Below are 19,959 nucleotides of genomic sequence, written 5' to 3' on the forward strand. Positions count from 1 at the left end.
GTTACTGAAATGACTACCTGCCTGTTTTGTGGTGGAGGGCAGGAAATGCCTTGGAAATTAATGAACTTTTTTTCTACTCTCTTTTTCATCCAAGGATCAACTTTTTCCTGGAAATTTTTTGAAAGTTCTGTAAAATATCTTTTAGGATCATTCAGGTCTCTACTCTCCATCAGCTGATGGATCAACAGGTCGTGTGAGCAGATGAGTTAATGGCTAACTAATAGTTCATAAATTGTAGGTCTGGACCAGCAGGTTACATCACTGAACTCCGCTCTGTGGCAGGCTATTAATTAAAAGTGTCAATTGTATGTTTTGTAAATTAATCTCTGAAGCAATATTATAATCACAAGGATATACCTAATCAAATAGATGGGCCACCATAAGTGTTTTCTTAAATTTAGAAACATAAACTAACCATAAGTAATTACAAACATGTGGATGCCGGGCGGAGGGGGGTGTCGAGACTCCTTCAGTGTAAACAATTGGAAAGACCAGAAAATACAAACAAGGTATCTATGAAGCTGCTAGCTGAATCAAGGTTTAAAATGAAGACATACTAAAAACGTGAAAAGCGCCAAACTTTATTAATTAAAAAAATCAAGTTTGCCCCATACCAAACTGGGAGCTTACAAAATAGAGAACGTAATAGATCCCTGAAGATGAAGAAGGCATTTCCTGAAGAAAATCCTCATGTTTATAATGTCTTCTGGCCCATTGTGAATTTTTTAAATCAGAAACTCTGGGTGCATGATGGAGCAGGAAAGCCCCACTAGGATGGCTACCACAAGTAACCACTCCACACACACGCCCACACACACGCACCCGCACACACACGCACACAAACACACGCCCACACACACGCACCCACACACACACGCACACACATGCCCACACACACGCACACACACACCAGCACACACGTACCAGCACACACGCCCACACACACGCCCACACACACGTACCCGCACACACATGCACACACACACACACCAGCACACATGCCCACACACACGCCCACACGCACCCGCACACACGCCCACACACACGCACCCGCACACATGCACCAGCACACATGCACCCACACACACGCACCTGCACACATGCACCAGCACACACGCCCACACCCTCGCTCTGCCCGGGCGCCTGCTGGGATTTACCGGAACCGCCTCTCTGCAAGCGTCCCTCCAAGTCACTTGATTGGACGGCTGTCAGTAGTGTGGGTCTCTTTCCACTCCCAGTTCAGGGGAAGCTGGGCCCGGCCAGAAACCACTCAGCAGGCAACAGGAGGTGGAGAACAGAGGGGACGTTTCTACCACGGGAAGCTGCCTGAGAAACAGCCACCCATCACCAACATCAGCGACTGCGCCTTCGCCTCCACGGAACAGGAGACTCAGCCTGCCACAGTCAGCTGGGCTCCAAAGGCCCATCCGAGGGCCCAGAGACAGCAGCAGGACCCCGACGACCTCCCTCCCACGAGGCCGCATCCCGGGCTCGGCTTCAGGCTCAGGTGGGTCCCCGCGGTGACCTGGGCTCCGTACTTCCCCCTTCGGAAGACGCCACCACAGGAGGCGAGATTTTCCTTCAGTCTTAGGAGAGGAAGAGCTTGCCCTGCAGCCCCCAGCAAATTCTAAGTGTCACTGTCCAAAGCGGGGCCACGTCCCCAGTCCTGAGCAATCCATGGGGAGACACGGCGGTGCTGTCTGGATGTCAGGTCCATGGCTAAGGCCCATCCCTCATGTGCTGCTGACCTTCCATGAGCTCCAAACAGACATGGGCAGATTCAAAACACTCCAAGCACACAGCAGAGTGGTTGCCAGTCACGGCTCAGTGGCCAGCGAGGGTCCCGGGAGTAGCTCTGCTCACACGCGGCTGCCAGAGCCCGCGCACAGGGTTTTATCGCCGTGCCCCTGCGGTTCAGTCCTTATGTGCCTGCTGTTAGTTGCCTGCCGGCCAGGCAAGATCTGGCTCATGATTTAATTACATCAGAAACTGCAAGTAATTATTAAGGCCCAGTTCAGGGTCAAAGCCTCATAATCATAAGATAATTACCTTTGCTGTGTAAATCACATCGTTTCGATGAAATACAAAAGTTGCCTGGCAAATAAACATCGAATTACACGGCACGTTCGATGTAATTCCTATTAAGGAAACTATCGGAGTATAGAACCACCACTCAGTGTGGCTGTAATGGTCAGCCGTGCTGTTGCGGAAGTTTCACTCAGCTGCTTAGGTCTCGAGAAAGGAAACGGTGTTAAAGCCACAGGGTGCTAAGAAACAGAAGCGGTGTCCCAGGGCTCTGGCTCGGGGGCTTTGTTTGTGTCGTTGTTCACGACGGTCAGCTCTTTTCTCACTGCATTTACTTTCGGCCAGGCTGCGTCTTCACTGCTGCACTCGGGCGTGCCGGCTGCCGCAGGCAGGGCCACCCTGTTTCAGCGCTCGGACTCCTCACTGCGGTGACCTTTCTTGCTGCGGAGCACAGGCTGTAGGCACGGGGGCTTCAGCAGTTGTGGTGCGCAGGCTTAGTTGCTCCGAGGCATGTGGGATCCTCCCAGACCAGGGACTGAACACTGGCAGGCAGATTCTTATCTGCTACACCACTGGAGGAGTCCTGTGGATTTTATTTTTTATCAAATAGTCTTTTCATAGGGTTCAATTCTAGGAAATTTAGGACATACACAAGAAGTCACATTGTAAGGGAGAAAACAAAAAACTAAAGGAACATGAAAAACAACGAAACCTCAGATGTAAAAAAAAAGAAAAGCAGTTATGTAATCAAGGAGGCAGATTCCCAGTGATAAAGAATCCGCCTGCCAATGCAGGAGATACAGGAGATGCGGGTTCGATCCCTGGGTTGGGAAGATCCCCTGGAGAAGGAAAAGGTAACCCACTCCAGTATTGTTGCCAGGATAATCCCATGGACACCGGAGCCCAGCGGGCTACAGTCCATGGGGTTGAAAAGAGTCGGAAATGACTGAACAGACAGGCAAACAAGGAGGCGATTCAACAAGCGGCTGAAGAGGTGAGGGCTCTGACAAATGAATGGCCACTAGGCTTCTCAGAATCTCAGGATGCAAAAAACAACCTCCCAGGTCTGTCCAAGGAGCAGAGCTGGATCTTTACAAGCCTCTCTTCATTAAAATTACTTACAAAGGAAGGCTCTGGGCTGACTATCCCTACTTTCCCTACCTTCCATAAGGAGCCAAACACACGCCACGGTCACCATGGATCTGCTCTCCCATGAAGCAAGAGCAGAACACCCAACCGCCGGGACTCGGGCCCTTTCGGTCCAGGGAAAAAGGGTTCACCAGTTTGTTCTGACTGACGGCTCCCATACCCCCCGCTTTGTTTGTTTCTGTTCCTCGTCACTTTTTTCCAATTCCTTCATACGATCAGTCCCCTGTCCCTACAGATATCATACATGTCAGCTCTCATCGACCTGGACCCCAGAAGTTTCATACGTTAGAACTCAAACGCTCAGGGCTGCACACACGTCCACCAACACGGTTTCACCACCTCACCCTCGACTGTTTTCAGGCTCCTTCTCCATGAAACAGATCTGGACCACAAGGATGCACGTTCAGCTTCTTCTCTGAAATCTTGCTGAACTTACCATCTGCATACAGTTGGGATCTCCCTAAGTACAGAGCCGTACTACTGCATCACTGTCTCATGTATTTTGTCTCCACCAATGAAATGGTTAAGCTAAAGTTTATTTTTCATTATTCTCATTGCAAGGAGATCAAATGAGTCAACCCTAAAGGAAATCAGTCCTGAATATTCACTGGAAGGACTGATGCTGAAGCTGAAACTCCAATACTTTGGCCACCTGATGCGAAGAACTGACTCATTGGAAAAGACCCTGATGCTGGGAAAGATTGAAGGCAGGAGGAGAAGGGGACGACAGAGGATGAGATGGTTGGATGGCATCACTGACTCAATGGTCATGAGTTTGAGCAAGCTCTGGGAATTGGTGATGGACAGGAAAGTCTGGTGGAGAAGGAAATGGCAACCCACTCCAGTGTTCTTGCCTGGGGAATCTCAGGGATGGGGGAGCTCAGTGGGCTGCCGTCTATGGGGTCACACAGAGTCGGACACGACTGAAGTGACTTAGCAGCAGCAACAGCAGGAAGGTCTGGTGTGCTGCAGTCCATGGGGTCGCCAAGAGTTGGATACAACTGAGCGACTGAACTGATTCTTACTACTGAATATATAGTGGGTATATAATAGCTATTAAACACTATTTGATTCATGCAACAAATATTTCTAGAGACTTGCCAGGTCACCAATGTTATGTTGAGATACAAGGGTGCACGAGGAAGACGTGACCCCCCACTAAGAGGTTTCAATCCAATGAGTGAGTTCCAAGGTAAGCAGTCACAGCTGATCCCTGTGTGGACGCTATGACAGGGACGCCTCTGCACGGTGGGGGCCGGGATGGGGGACACCTGGCCTGGAGAGACTGCAACCCAGACACAGGCAACACCCCAGAGCCAAGAGATCTTCCCATCACCATCTCAGCATCAAGAAACCACCTGCCCCCCTCCAGCAACTGCTCCCCAGCTTTTATAAACTCCTCTTTCAGCAAGTCTGATCACTGGTGTAAGAGACATCTAAGGTTAACAGTCAAAATGCACAATGGTCATGTCAATTTTCATGCACAATTTTGAAAATCAGAAATACAATCAAGTAAAATGTCATGATTTTTTCTTTTGACTTTTCGAAATCTCCAGATCTGTATCTCTTCAGTCTGGAATATTTGCAGTGAAACACAAATAACAGCAGTCACAGCACAAACCACGGGGTCGCAACCACGCTCAGTCACGCCTGGGCTGAGCGCTCACTTCTGCTTCCGTGGGTGACTCACCAGGACCACGGATTTTCGGAAGCATAAATGGAATCCAGCCACACAGTCCCTAAAACACTAAGAGAAGCCACACCAAGCCAGCAGCGAGATTCTGACGGAGTTTACAAAGTGAAGGCCAAGTTCTGCTGCAGCGCCTCGGTGACATCAAGGTCTGCTGCACAGCGTCCGACGGGAAGGGGTGGGGCTGCTTCTGAAAAACGTCACCTGCATCGTGGGTGAGCTGGAAAGCTGTGCCTCCTCCACAAGCACAAACGTCCTCAGACACAGCTTACGCAGCGTAAACCGACCGAGCCTGTGCACCTGCGAGTTAAGTCACCTGCGCTGTGCGACTCTGCAAATGGTATTTTCCTCCACAGTGCCTATCTCAACTCAACTAAAACCATCTGCACAGTCTTCCCAGGATCGCTGTCTTCTAGATCGGAACCCAGACCCCACAGTTTGGGACCACTTCTTCCTGCTCATCACGTCACTGCCCAGTGCCCAGCATGCTAATCTGCGCTGACTAAAAACCACAAGTGTGCCACGTTTCATGGCGGTAGGGGGGAGGTGGCATTTAGAGAAATATAACACAGCATCCTTGTAGCCAAGGAGCTACAGATGGCTGGACAGACAGAACGTCACCATGTCACAAGGTAATTCACAGAGTAGACAGTGTAAGATAAGTGACGAATGGCTTAGATACTAACCCCAACAGACACTGCACACAGAGTACTACAGTACACAACTTTGTGCTCAAAGCCGTTTCGTGCAGAATTACATTCTTATGTGATATTTCCAGAATTGGGCTCAGACGGTAAAGCGTCTGCCTGCAATGCGGGAGACCTGGGTTCGATCCCTGGGTCGGGAAGATCCCCTAGAGAAGGAAAAGGCTACCCACTCCAGTATTCTTGCCTGGAAAATTCCATGGATGGAGGAGCCTGGTAGGCTACAGTCCATGGGATAGCAAAGAGTTGGACACGACTGAGCAACTTCACTGGTTCAATTTCACTGGCTAGTATTCTGTAGAAAAATAACATTAATCCACTTTTTGCAAAAAGAAAAAAAAATAATAATATAAAAATGGTAATATTCAGAATATCCTAAACAAACTTCCAGGTTTCAAATGCTTGTAAGGTATTTTAATAGGAAAATTATCTAAATGTATGAAGCAGCAGACACAGATAAAGGACTTGAAAACAAGTCCTTCCTCATATGTCCAACTGTTATAAAGGACATTAATAAAAAGTCAGTCACTGCTATTATCCCAACACGTAAGAGCTCAGAAGTTGCTCCTCCTGTCCCGACAGCAAGGAAAACGTTTACTGAACGGAAAATCAGTCACCTTTTTTGGCTCCATCAGAAACTGGGGTCACAGGGCAAACCACTGCCCAGAGAACTGGAGACAGAAGAGTCAGACAGTCATGGAGAGATTTTACCTGAAACAGAAGCAGTGCAGCCGTAACCGGCAGGGACTTGGGAGTGGAGGTGTGGGTGCTGGGGTTATGGGTGGACACGCTGGAGAGATTCCTGGGGCCACAGTCTCCGGGGAACCCTACACAGTCACACTAAACCTCTAGGAACACCTCCAGATTCTCAGGTGAGCAGCCAAGAAAAATCCTCCTCTGTTTCTGGCAGAAAAGGAAAAGAATCATTCTGTAAAGATACCTGGGGCGCTCGCTGTCACAAAGGTCTACTCAGTGGGGAAAGACCCATCCAACCTGGATCACTGTCCAGCCCGTCCCACCTTCCTCTCACCTGAGGAACACGGCAGAGGTCAGAAGCCACTCACAGCTCTACTTACAGAGAGGCAGAGCATCAGAGAAGGAATAAACGAAAAAAGTACAATAATTTTATCCTTATTCTTAATTCATGTCACAGACAAGTGTTTGTGGGAAGTCATCACAGTAAGGATGTAGCAGGCGATTACAGTCCTGGGGTACAGGCAGTGAACGGCAGCAATGTTAGAAGGGGGTGGGCGGGGGCATCAGGGGACTGGGGTGCCTAGTTAAAAGGTAGCTGGAAGTGAACTTAGATTAGCTGCAAACATATGTTGCATACTGTCCACAGTCACTAATGAAAAATTTAGAAGTAGGTATAACTGACGTGCTAAGAGGACAGAAAGTGGGACAGTACAATATTTGGTCATAGACCATCAATTAAAACCAAAGAACCACTATCTAACCCCAACAGAGAAAGGTACGCCCTGTTAAGCAAAGCCTTCAAAGGAATCCCATCCGAGGGATCCTATCTCCCCTTCCAGAAGTAACGACACTCAACCCGCATGCTCTTTGGTGCCCAGCCCGAAGATGCGGCTGGATGTCTGGAGCAGACAGTCTCAGCAGCCCAGCCTGGGGTGGTCCCAGGGCAAAGACACGGATGCCAGCCCGAGCATCAGGAAATCGGGCTCTGGGTCTCACCTCCTGCTGATGAGCTAACAATTAGTCTACACCAGTTTCTTCACTCCTCCAGCCTCATTTCTATCATCTTTAAGGTGAGCTAACATAGTCTAAACACAGTAAGTTCCCTACATACGAAACTTCAAGTTTCGAACTTTCAGAGATGCAAACGCGTGTTCCATCAACAACAGGCATGAGAGGAACTGCAGCTTGCCTTCTGTCTCCTATTGCTGACAGCCCTTCAGCTCTACCATCTGTACCTCCTCGCCCTCCCCAAGTCAGTGACTCTTCTTGCCTGTTCACGTGATGCCAGCCCGTGTGCCAGCTGCTGTATGCTTGCAGTGTTGTTGCTGTTCAGTCACTAAGTCATGTCTGACTCTTTACAACCCCATTGACTGCAGCACACCAGGCTTCCCTGTTCTTCATCATGTCCTGGAGTTTACTAAAACCCATGTCCATGGAGTCAGTGATGCCATCCAGCCATCTCATCCTCTGTCATACCCTTCTCCTCCCGCCTTCAATCTTTCCCAGCATCAGGGTCTTTTCCAATGAGTCAGCTCTTGGCATCAGGTGGTCAATTATTGTAGCTTCAGCATCAGCCCTTTCAATGAATATTCAGGACTGATTTCCTTCAGGATTGACTGGTTGGATCTCCTTGCAGTCCAAGGGACTCTTAAGAGTCTTCTCCAACACCACAGTTCAAAAGCATCAGTTCTTCAGCGCTCAGCTTTCTTTATGGTCCAACTCTCACATCCATAGGTAACTACTGGAAAAACCATAGCTTTGACTATATGGACCATTGTTGGCAAAGTAATGTCTCTGCTTTTTAATATACTGTCTAGGTTTGTCATAGCTTTTCCTCCAAGGAGCAAGTATCTTATAATTTCATGGCTGCAGTCACTATCTGCAGTGATTTTGGAGCCCAAGAAAATAGCCTATCACTGTTTCCATTGTTTCCCCATCTATTTGCTATGAAGTGATGGGACCAGACGCCACAATCTTAGTTTTTTGAATGTTGAGTTTTAAGCCAACTTTTTTACTCTCCTCTTTCATCTTCATCAAGAGAGTCTTTAGTTCCTCTTCCTTTTCTGCCATAAGGGTGGTGTCATCTGCATATTTGAGGTTATTGGTATTTCTCCCAGCAATCTTGATTCCAGCTTGTGCTTCATGCAGCCCAGCGTTTCTCATGACGTGCTCTGCATGTAAGTTAAATAAGCACTGCTGTACTTTTCCAGGTACTGTAAGAGTTAAAATGTTTTTTTGTTTTTCTATGTATTGCTTGTGTGAAAAGTATTATAAGCCTATTACAATATGGTACTACATAGCTGATTACATTAGTTGGGCACCTAGGCTAACCTTGTTGGATTTACGAACAAACTGGGCCTATTCATGCTCTCAGAATGAAACTCATTCGTATGTAGGGGACTTACTGTAATAGCTAACGGTCTTTCCAAATTCACAATTCTTGAATTCTAAATTGATAAAAATAATACAATAGCTACTAAATGTATACAAGTATACTGTGCAATTCTAGACTGTACGTGACTGTGCATACAGACAACACAAAATACGGCAAGGTAAATCTCCACTATTAACATTGCCAACAACGCCTTCATTGTTTCATCATTTGAAAGCCAACTGGTGATTCTTGTTTATCAAATGTAAACACAATGTACATAAAAACAGCCCATTCCACACCAGATTCATTACCTCTCTTCACTTCTAAACTTACTTCAGTTTTAATTAACACCATGTTTCTTGATGAAGAGACAACTTTGAGACTTCTCCACTCATTTGTCCTGAATTCTTGATTCTTGATTTTGCTGGTTTAAAGAATCCCATGACATCACCACAGTACCAAGACCACAGGTACCATCTGTGACTATACTCTGCACTGTATTCAAAGGATGTATTACATACAGCCCTTCATTTACTCCTCATGATAGACCTATGGTGTAGGTACCATCCGTATTTAATCCACAGAGAAACTGAGTCTCAGAGAAGTCAGGTAACTTGACACTTGACACATTAGTACCTTTCAGGGTCGAATTCAACTCAGATCTGACTCACCCCATGTTCTCGCCACCATATCAGAGTTTTTAAATATCTTTAGTAACAGGGCCCCTTTCTGGAGAAAAATGTACACGGAATCTCAATATACAAAACAAATCACTGGACTCCAAGCCATGCCATGCTTCTCAGTCATGTCCAACTCTTTGTGACCCACTGGACTGCACCCTGGCAGGCTTCTCTGTCCATGGAACTGTCTAGGCAAGAATACTAGGGTGGGTTGCCATTTACCACTCCAGGGCATCTTCCCAACCCTGGGCTTGAACCCGTGCCTCTATGTCTCCTGCACGGGCAGGCCGATTCCTTACCACTGCGCCACCTGGGAAGCCCACTCATAAATACTGGACCCATAAATCACAAATAAATATATTCACGCCCCATTATAAAGTAAATCAATGAGCATAATAATGAATTCTGATGAGCATGTGAAATCAGCCATTACTGTTATGGTAGCGATTTTTTCAGGCTCTGCATCAATTTACTCTTGTATTTTGTTTCCATTGCACAGCACTCAACACAGCTGAAAAGCAATGGGTTATTAACATTTTTTATGTTGCAGTCACAAGCTACTCTTCAATTCAAAGTGATCCACAAGTCTGAAGGAAGGGGAATAGGAAACTATAAAAATAAGAAGCCCCAGGACTTACAATACACACTACACCAAGGTAAAGCACAAGAGCACGACTCCGAGATGCCCACACACCTGGCCTCAGCCTGCAGGCTGACAGGCTCTCCCAGGTCATGTCCAGATCAACACTCCAAAGCCTGCCGCACGTTGCACGGAGCCAGCAGACAGTACAGACACGGTTACACACGCTTGGGTAGCATGATCTTTTCTAGGAATCACAAGCCTGAATTTTTCTTTGAAAAAGGGGGAAAAAGGATCATTTAAGAGACAAAATTTTTAAAATTAACAATAAAGCTACAGAGTTATAAGAAATGCCCCCAATGGCAAGATGTTCCTTAAAGTTTTCCCAAAAGAATTAATCTGGAAGCATAAATCAACATTCTAATGGCTTTTTATATCTTTCAATGTATTAAAATACAGAATATTTTGTATTTGAGGATGTTAATTTTCCCACTATTTAAAAAAAAAAAAAAGAGGAGCTTAAGAAAGAAATTCACAGGCATAGAACAGAAAATGAACTTACAGTTATCAAAGAACAAAGGGGAAGGGGAGGGATAAACTAGGAGTTTGGGATTAACATATACACAAGCCTATACACAAAGCAGATAACCAGCAAGGACCTAGTGTAGCACAGGGAGCTATACTCAATATTTTGTAATAACCTATAAGGGGAAAGAATCTGAAAAGCATATGTATATAAAAAATATATCTGTAACTGAATCATATATATAAAAAATACATATTAAGAGAATTTGTGTATGCATTATTGGGTCACTGCCCTGTACACCTGAACCATAACACTGTGAATCCACTATACTCCAGTCTTTCATAAAAGAGTTTAAATTTATATGAAGATAATATCCTATTCACAGCATGAATGCACCCTGCCTTGGCGTGTGGAGGTGGTCCTGACTGGAACACGCACAAAAGGGCATCTAACTCCAAATGCTCAATACGACTGTCAGGATGTAATGAGCTCCTCAAACCAAAGCAGTGACCTTGTTCTATCGGTTCCTCTCCTCACTGGGAAGACAGCACAGCGCTGCTGCACTGGGTATTCCTTCCATGCTCCCTTCGGAGGTGCAGAGCTAAACTGATCTTTGTAGGCTCTCAATGGTTTGCCAAGTGTCACAAGTAAAACAGTAGAGTAATCGGTTCCAAGAATTTTCTTAAATAATATATGGTCTTAGTGCTGAGTAATTTATTAACACAACTACTAATGCCTAAAATGTTTTTGTCAAGTTTTGCAGAGATGGCATAAATGTTTCAGATGCCATCCACCCAGGCTGACTGCCAGCAGAAAGCAGCCCCGTTGCAGAGGACTTCATGGAATATTTATAAGATCCAACTTAAAACAACCCCAGGCACTTGGCCAAAAGTGCAAGATACTTGCTTCATAGTTATAATTTAAGAGTTTTATGAAATTCAACAAAACAGAAGAGAATCTGAACAATCTTAGGTGTCCCATTACACTCTATACACACTCTTCTTGAGACTGTGCAACACACTCGCACATACAGTCTGGATAGCCATCCACTTCCTCCCAAAGAACCCCTGAGCTGTCTTATGAACCTACTTAGGCTGCAAAAAAATACTTGGTCCTTGATGGATCTTTTGACCAACATGTGGAAGAAAGCAGAGGGCTGGTATGAGGAGTGTTCCAGGATGCAGACGCTGGGGTTATTAGACCATTAGACAAACTCTCTATGTGAAAAGTTACTGTGGACAAAGTCCACAAACAGGATGGCCCTGCACTGCCCAGTCAGGGGGCACCACGATCAGCCTGACTTCTAGTTTTGAGTAAGACGAGGTGTCTCTTGGAAGTGGTGCATCCGGAGATGGGAAGTCACACCTGAGTAAGGAGGAGGGGTGCTGATGCTTCTCTGGGGGAAAGTACAGACTAAACGAACTTCAGGAACTGTTCATGTGGCCTCACTCACTCCAGGCCAGTTGAAGCGGTGTCACTTACTTAGTAAAACAAAAATGGTACCCTGATGAGGCCTACTTCCAGGGATTTGGGGGGCGGAACTAATGAAAACAGGACAACTCCCACTATATTACATGGAGAACTAGTTTAAAATACAACATTCAGGAAACTACATAGCTGAGTGCAACAGAAAGAATAGAAAACACCAGAAGCTAAGAGTAAAAAGAGAAGGATGTTGTCAGCAGGACTTTGGTGCCCCGAGGCCCTGGGAACCGGAGACAGGGCTGCCCCCCTCAGCTTCTGAGCATGCGGCCTGAGTCTGGAGTGGGAGCACAGACCCTGCAAGGGATGAACGCTGAACCACCAAAGGCACCGGGGACAGACGCAGGGTAAAGATGCCGGCTGTCTCCACGGGGTCTGGAGAGGCAAGATTATCCACAAGACACGGAGGACCAGCCGCAGCACAGGAGGCTGGGGCGTGAACGTGAGCGCCGGGAGGGACCTGGGACTCCAGGCAGAGAGCCCCCTTTACACGCGCCAGAGCCACCGCGCCTGCATCCAGCCCCGCAAAGAGCCAAGAGGCAGATGGTCTGGTTGGATAGGTGCAAACCAGGCCAGAGGGAGGTCACGCACCCACCCACACCCCACACACACACTCACACACACTCTCACATAACCACACACACACCACATACACACACCATAAGTAAACTCTCACATACACACCACACACCATATACACACACCATACACAAACTCTCACATACACACCACACACACACACACCACATACATACATACTCACATGTACCATATACACACACACTCACATACACACAATCACACACACCATATACACACACTATATACACTCTCACACACTTACATACACACACACACACCATATACACACACCATACACACACGCACACACTCACACACACCATATATACACCCCTTACACATCCCATACACACACTCACATACACACTCACACACATCATATACACACACTCACATATGCACACACACACCATATACACACACCATACACATACACTCACATATGCACACTCACATATGCACACTCACACACACCATATACACACACTCACATACACACCACACACCATATAGACACACCATATACACACTCTCACATACACACACTCTCACAGACACACATTCTCTCACACACCACATACACACACACACCACACACTCTCAAATACACACCACAAACACATGCACACCATATATAAACTCCCACATATACACCACACACACCATATACACACACCATACACACACACTCTCTCTCACACACACACACACACACACCACACCCAGACCAGTTCAGAAGACTGTGTCACGGAGGAATTATGTAATTTCCCACTGTCAAGAGCTACTAAATAAAACAGCTGGTATGTGAACCCAGGCAGTGTGGTCACAGAGCCATTAACACGCAGTAGTAAAGTCCAGGATTCAACCTCTGCAGTGCTGCCCTAGCAGCTGAAGCAGGTAGGAGGGAAATGTATCTGGGCCGGCAGGGGATGCTCTGAAAAGAAACGACAGATTCTGAACCAAATGCAGGGGAACGTGATACAAACCTTGGAAACGGCTCCCATGGCACCTGAAGGAAAACATTCACCTTATGTGCATGGATGAGAAAAAGTTACAAATTAATAACCAAGAGTCCAGCCTAAGCTTGTAAATCCTGAGGAGAGGACACTGACATGAATGTCTGTGTCCCAGAGGACTTACAGGCTGATGCCATGACCCCCAGCATGGCCACATTTGGAGATGAGGCCCCGAAGGAGATAAAGGTTAAATGAGGTCACAAGGGAAGGACCCCCAGTCCAACAGGATTAGTGTCCTCACAGGAGCAGATGCCAGACAGCCCCCTGACCCTCACTGAGGGAAAGCCCACAGAGGTCACGGGGAGAGGTCGGCCTCTGCAACCCAAGCGAGGGCGGCCTTCCCCAGAGCCTGACCTCACTGGCAGCCTGGGCTCAGAGGTCCAGCCTCCAGAACTGGGAGATGCAGACGCCTGCTGACGAAGCCGCCCGGTCAGCGGTACTTGGTCACGTCAGGCTGAGCTGACTGACACAGAAGGAAATGAAGGATCACGACACGGAAAACCGTGAGGCGAGATGCTGTTCTACAGCTCGGGCCTTTGTCGACGATGCCGGGTGTTCACAGACAGGCCGTTCTCCAACTATTTCCTCTCTTAAAAATCGCCTCCCGGCTTCCCTGGTGGCTCAGTGGTAAAGACTCTGCCTGCCGATGCAGGAGACTCGGTCCGATCCTGGTTCAGAAGAGCCATGTGTCACAGCCACCGAGGCTGAGCTCTGGAGCCCATGCTCCACAACGAGAGAACCCACCCCGAAAGGCCTGCGCACCGCAGGAGAGTCGCCCGCTCGCAGCAGCTAGACACAGCCGTAAACAATTAAACATGTTAAAACTGCCTTCACGCCTCTTGGCCGTTTTCATTTTCATACAAATTCTTTAATCAGCCTATCAGTCTCCATAAACACTGCACAATTTTTATTGGAACTCCACTGAATCTACAGATGTATTTGTGATGACATTTTTACAAAAAAGTGTTTTCTAATCATTGATACAGCAAGTCTCTTCACATAGAAGGATCTTTATTTCAACCAAGTTTTACACTTTTCCGTATGGAGACCCTGCACTTTGTTCAGTAGATTAACCGTCAGCCATTTCATCTTTGTGATGCTACAAGTAATTTATTAAGATTTTGTTTCTAATTATCTAATGACAGTGTATAGAAGTGCAAGTACTAACCGTGAAAACTTGACCCACCAATTCTAATATTCACCTGTAGATTCTTCGGATTTTCTATGTATACTACTCAATAACATCTGAGCACACTGAATCTGAATCAAACACTGGAACTATTTTCTATCTGCTGAATGGTTTCTTCGGTAGCAGTGTGACTCTGTGTTTTAAAGGAATGTTTAGGAATTATGCTTCCAGGTTACTTAGATTTCAGCCCATTAGCAGAATTGAACTCTTCCCCACCCACCCCCATCCTCAGCCCAGGATGAGCCAAGCGCCCTTTACTCTGGGCGTGGACCACACCCTGTGTCAACATCCACGTCTCTAAAATGCTTCTTAGATGACACCATCTTCTCCTCCCTTGTCTCTCTCTTGTCCTGAAAACAAGGCCTGTCTTCTTCAATTCTGTATCCCCAACACCAACTGTAACATAAGAAGCTCTCTATAAATATCTATGGAACCAAAGGGCCAAGCTAGGTTATTTGAGTCCAGTAATGGCCAAGAGTTTCACTAACTGATCTTAATCTTTGTGAAAGCAGGTGTAATTAATAACCAGCTTACAGGAAACTCTGGGTCAAAACAGAGGTTAAGCAGGAACTGTCCACAGTGACTAGCCTGGTGTGGGCAGATTCAGTGGGCACACGCACTTCCCCTTCTGGTGGGCTGGGTCCATACACACAAGAAAACACTGAGAGCATGACCCCAGGGTGAGGTTTCTGTGGGGTGTGCACATGTTTCAGACACGCATTACCGCCTCTGCATCTGCCTCTCACACCCAGGTCCTCAGGAACAAAGGATCTCTACAGCAAATAAGAGCTTCAACTCTTAATAATATTTTAAACTAATCATAACCAGTGCATGCTTGCGTGTGCTAAGTCGCTTCAGTCATGTCTGATTCTTTGCAACCCCATGGACTGCAGCTCATCAGGCTTCTCTGTCCTGGGGATTCTCCAGGCAAGAATACTGGAGTGGGTACCCTTTCCCTTCTCCAGGGGATCTTCCCAACCCAAGGATCAAACCCAGCTCTCTCGCATTGTGGACGGATTCTTTACCATCTGAGCCACCAAGGAAGCCCAAGAGTACTCGAGTGGGTAGCCTATCCCTTCTCCAGCAGATCTTCCCAACCCAGGAATAGAACCGGGGTCTCCTGCATTGCAGGCGGACTCTTTACCAGCTGAGCCACCAGGGAAGCCTCGTTCTTTACCACTAGCACTACCCAGCCAGGCTCCGTGTCAAATCTCCAGATCGCTACAGTCACAGTGGGCTGTCAGCCACAAAATTCTTGTGTTGAAGCCCTAACCCCAAATGTGACCGTTTTCAGAGATGGGGCCTTTGGAGAAGCAATTCAGGTTAAATGAGGTTACGAGGGTAAGGCCCTGATCCAACAGGAGACCAGGGAGAAACCCCAGGAATCTGACAAGAGAAGAGGCCACAAGACCCAGCAAAAAGCCGAGGAGAGGCCTTGGGAGAAACCCTACCTGCTGGCCCCTTGAGCTCGGGCCTCCAGCCCCCCGACTGTGCGAGGACACACGTCTGGGGCTGAGCCAGCCAGACCAGGTGCTTTGTTACAGCTGCACGAGCTGACTAATACACGGGCCCCACACGCAGCTGTCGGACGAAGGCCCTCCTGTGTGTCTGCACCTGCCCTGTCCTTCCCCCACCCATCACTTCCAGGCCCCAGCAAACTGCAGAGCACAGGTCTCCCCCGACGTGTCTTCCCCAGGAGACCCTGCACTGGATCTGGGGAAGATTCCCACCCTCAACCCCAAAGGACCCACCCCATGGGTACAGCCTTCCGCGGGGACACACAGACGTGGGCAGCCACAGCAATGGAGCAGAACTCACCTAGCACACGGCGGGGCGGGGGGCACCTGACCCTTTCACACGATGGAAGAGGAGAGGCCACGCCAAGGGAGGGGATGCTCGGCCTGGCCCGACTCCAGGCCGACTCATGGTTTACCCGGTGCAGTGGTGGAGTAAGCGAGGCAGAGAGGCACGCGGCTGTGAGATTTATCGCCCATAAAGCCCTGTGACCCGCCCCAGGAGAAGCAACAGGGCTGCTGTACCCAGTAAGTCTGTGTCAACATACTTGTGCTTACATGTTTATGGAAAACTCTAAATTTCTATAAACACTTAAATTCCTACAGAAGATTTCACTCCTTTGCTGCTTCTCTTGACTTCTCCGAGGTCCCCACCAACCACCCTCTTTGTGGCAACCTCAGTGCGACCATCCTGGGGGCAGATGAGGCTCATGTCTCCAGTGCCTCTGGCTCGCAGACCGCAGCAGCACGAGAAGGGGTCTGCAGCTCTGCTGCGGGGCTGGAGGCACAGAGGACGGGCAGTCGCCTTCCAGCGTGAGGACCACATTCTGCTCCTAGAATCTGAGCCGCGCACGAGCCTCACACCTTGTCCCCACTACATCCAAGCCAGTGACATCCAGCAACGTCTGCAGCTGGGTTAACACAGCTGTACCCGTGGTGATTTCTTAGGTGTTTTTCTCCGCTTTGATAATTACAGGATGGTTCTGTGTTCACATTAGAGGGGACCTGGTAAAAGATACACACAAATCTGTGGTATTTAGCAACTCGGCTCTAAGTCTAAAATCATCTCAAAATAAAAGCTTGAGAAAAACAAAACACTGGCTTTGGATTTGACCTGGAGGTGAATGAGTGGAGGAGATACGTGGTCGCCGGCTCTCTGGTTCAGGACTGGACAGATGGTGGTCCCCCCCAACTGCGAACAAGACCCTCTATTTACTAAGACAACACCAGCATCTGTAACAAGCAGTCCCCAGCACTTCTGAAGCTGCCTCCAAGGCCAGCCGGCTCTTGGTCTTCAGTCTGTGGTGCTGGGGTCTCTCACATGGCAGCGTCAGTGGCCGGAGAGAGAAGTGAGGCACTGGCCCTGGGTTTCATGGCCAGACAGGAAGCAAACCCATCACTTCTGCTCAAAGTCTGTTGTTACCACCAAGTCACGTGGTCACACCCAAGTCACAGAAAGGAAGTTTTTCTGTGAGTCCAAGATGAAGCCGAGGTGATGTGACCGGCACTGGTGGCCCTGACTCTGACCTCTGACCCCGGGAGTCACTTACCAGCCATCACAGCCTCACCCAGGTGCAGGTGGAAATGTTCAGCACCCTGACCTCTGAGACCTTCCCTGGGCCTCAGTAGCCAGAGGTTGCCGAGATGGGTTGCTGTCACCCCAGGAGGTGACTAGTCTGAAGCTGTGGTTGGGGTCAAGGGTCAGCAGTCAGGACACTGCAGAGCCTTAATGAGCCGTGCTTGGCAGCTGCTCTGCTCTAGTGGGTCAAGAGCGAGAGAGGAGAGGCCTCAGCTCTGGACTCGGCTTGCAGGAGGCCAGCCCCAGTAAATGGAGGGACGAAGCCCCATGGCACCCTAGGGCTAGGCCTGTGCCAGGTGTGGACACATCGGGACCTGGCATCACACTCACGCCCACCCTGTGACTCCAGCATGGACACGTCCATTCCAGGGCTGTGGAGTCTGAGGTCACACGTCCCCAGAATCCACAATACAGTGTCTGGCGGCGGGGCCTCACATGCGGGGCTTCCAGAGGCCACGTGTACTGTCCAGAGCTGGTAGCCCCCACCCACACCCACCCAGAGACCCGGCTCCACCCCCAAGGGGCCTGGCCTCCTTCAGGTGCAGCAGCCCCAGCGCAAGCGTCCATCCCGAGTGACTCAGCCTTCCCCTCGGGGCACCTCGTCCGAGGTCCCCATGAGAGATGCTAAAGACCTGTTGGACCTCTGGACATCAGGACATGCCCCTGGTCGTTACTCTGAACTCTTTTTGGTGAACCCTAACTTTTGACAGCTAACATCCCAAATCCCAAACTTTACTTACTGAGGTAACTTCCTTAAAAAGAAACAAACAAAAAACAACAAAAACACACCCCACTGAATGGGAAAGAAGCTCTGTGTCCACATAACATGCTTCCAGCCGGGCTTGCTCGCATCTCTGTGAGGCCCAGGCGGCTGTTTTCACCGCCATGGTCAGCATTCAATCCCTGGTTGGGGAACTAAGATCCTACAAGTTTGCACAGCACACCCCCTCAAAAAAGGATGTCCTCTTTCAGGGGCCCCATAAGCCCCCATCAGTCCCCCATCAGTTCCCCCACCAGCTCCCCCAACCAGCCCCCAACAGCCCCTCATCAGTCCCCACCAGCCCCGCCATCAGCCCCCATCATTGCCCCATCAACTCCCCTTTCGGCCACCATCAGCCACATCAGCCCCCACCAGTGCCCCCATCGGCCCATCAACCCCCTTATGAGCCCCAGACCATGAGCTGGACAAGCTCCCTCTGCTCATCTGTGCTGACAGTGAGATCATAGCCATCACCAGCCAGGGGCTGGGCCCCTGATGTGCCACCAGCCCCTCACCAAGCAGGACTGCTTCATCACAAGTGCTCAGACCCTGAAAGCGCTCCCATTCCCAAGTAATATTTGCTCCTCTGCTAACTCTATCTTGGAAAAACCAGGTTTCCCTCCCAAGAAGTGCAAGTGAGAGAGGAAAAGCAAGTTTTTAGCCAAAATAAGTGGGAAGTAGAGTCTAACTCGGTCTTGACTCGTTTCACAGATTTTCTGATTTAGGGATCTGAAGAGGCCCGCCGCTTCTCTCGTCTGCCCCTGTGACTTCACACAAACCCAGCTGACAACGACAAAGCGCTTTCTTTGTCTCCACATCAGTTCATTTAAAGGGGACATGTTTACCAGCAGCTTAATCTGTTTAGTGCAAATACTCTTACATTCTTTTCCTCCATCAGAAACAAAGCCCTTCAAAAATCGCAGGGAAACTTGAAAGTCACAAACTGGCCTTCGAGGCCACGTGACAGTCGTGTGCATCTCAGCTGCACACACACGCCTCGCTCAGCTCTCCCAACTTCCTCCCTTTGTGAAAAGTTAAGACCAGAAGCTGGCTTTCTGAGTGCTGGTCTCCATTTTTACAACTTTGTGTCACACAAACAATACAGCCCAATAAAAGACTGCTTTGATCCAAAGAAGCCCGCTCCTCTGGGAATTAGCAGAAAGGGAAGCGACTTGTATGTCTGGCAATAAACTTAATTAGATCTGACATATTTAATAAGGGAACAATTGCTTGGCATTTCACAAACAGAATAAACCAAGATGCTTTTCTTTGGCTATTACGTAGTTATATCAGGAAACATTTGATGCTACCAAAGTAACCAGCTGCCTGGAAGTTTTAATATCAGATTTGCAAAAGATGTAGAGTATAATTGTAATACTGTACTTGCTTATATTTTACTTTAAATATAGAGTA

The 19,959-nt window shown here is 48.3% G+C and overlaps 1 long non-coding RNA gene across 1 annotated transcript in view; it reads right to left on the bottom strand.

Moving 5' to 3' along the window:
- The window catches only part of LOC109557819 (uncharacterized), a 51,033-nt gene that overhangs the window by 20,253 nt on the left and 10,821 nt on the right, over positions 1–19,959 (bottom strand). The window lies entirely within an intron of this gene.

The sequence above is a fragment of the Bos indicus genome, chromosome 4, assembly GCF_029378745.1.
Source record: "Bos indicus isolate NIAB-ARS_2022 breed Sahiwal x Tharparkar chromosome 4, NIAB-ARS_B.indTharparkar_mat_pri_1.0, whole genome shotgun sequence".
NCBI classification, from domain to species: Eukaryota; Metazoa; Chordata; class Mammalia; order Artiodactyla; family Bovidae; genus Bos; species Bos indicus.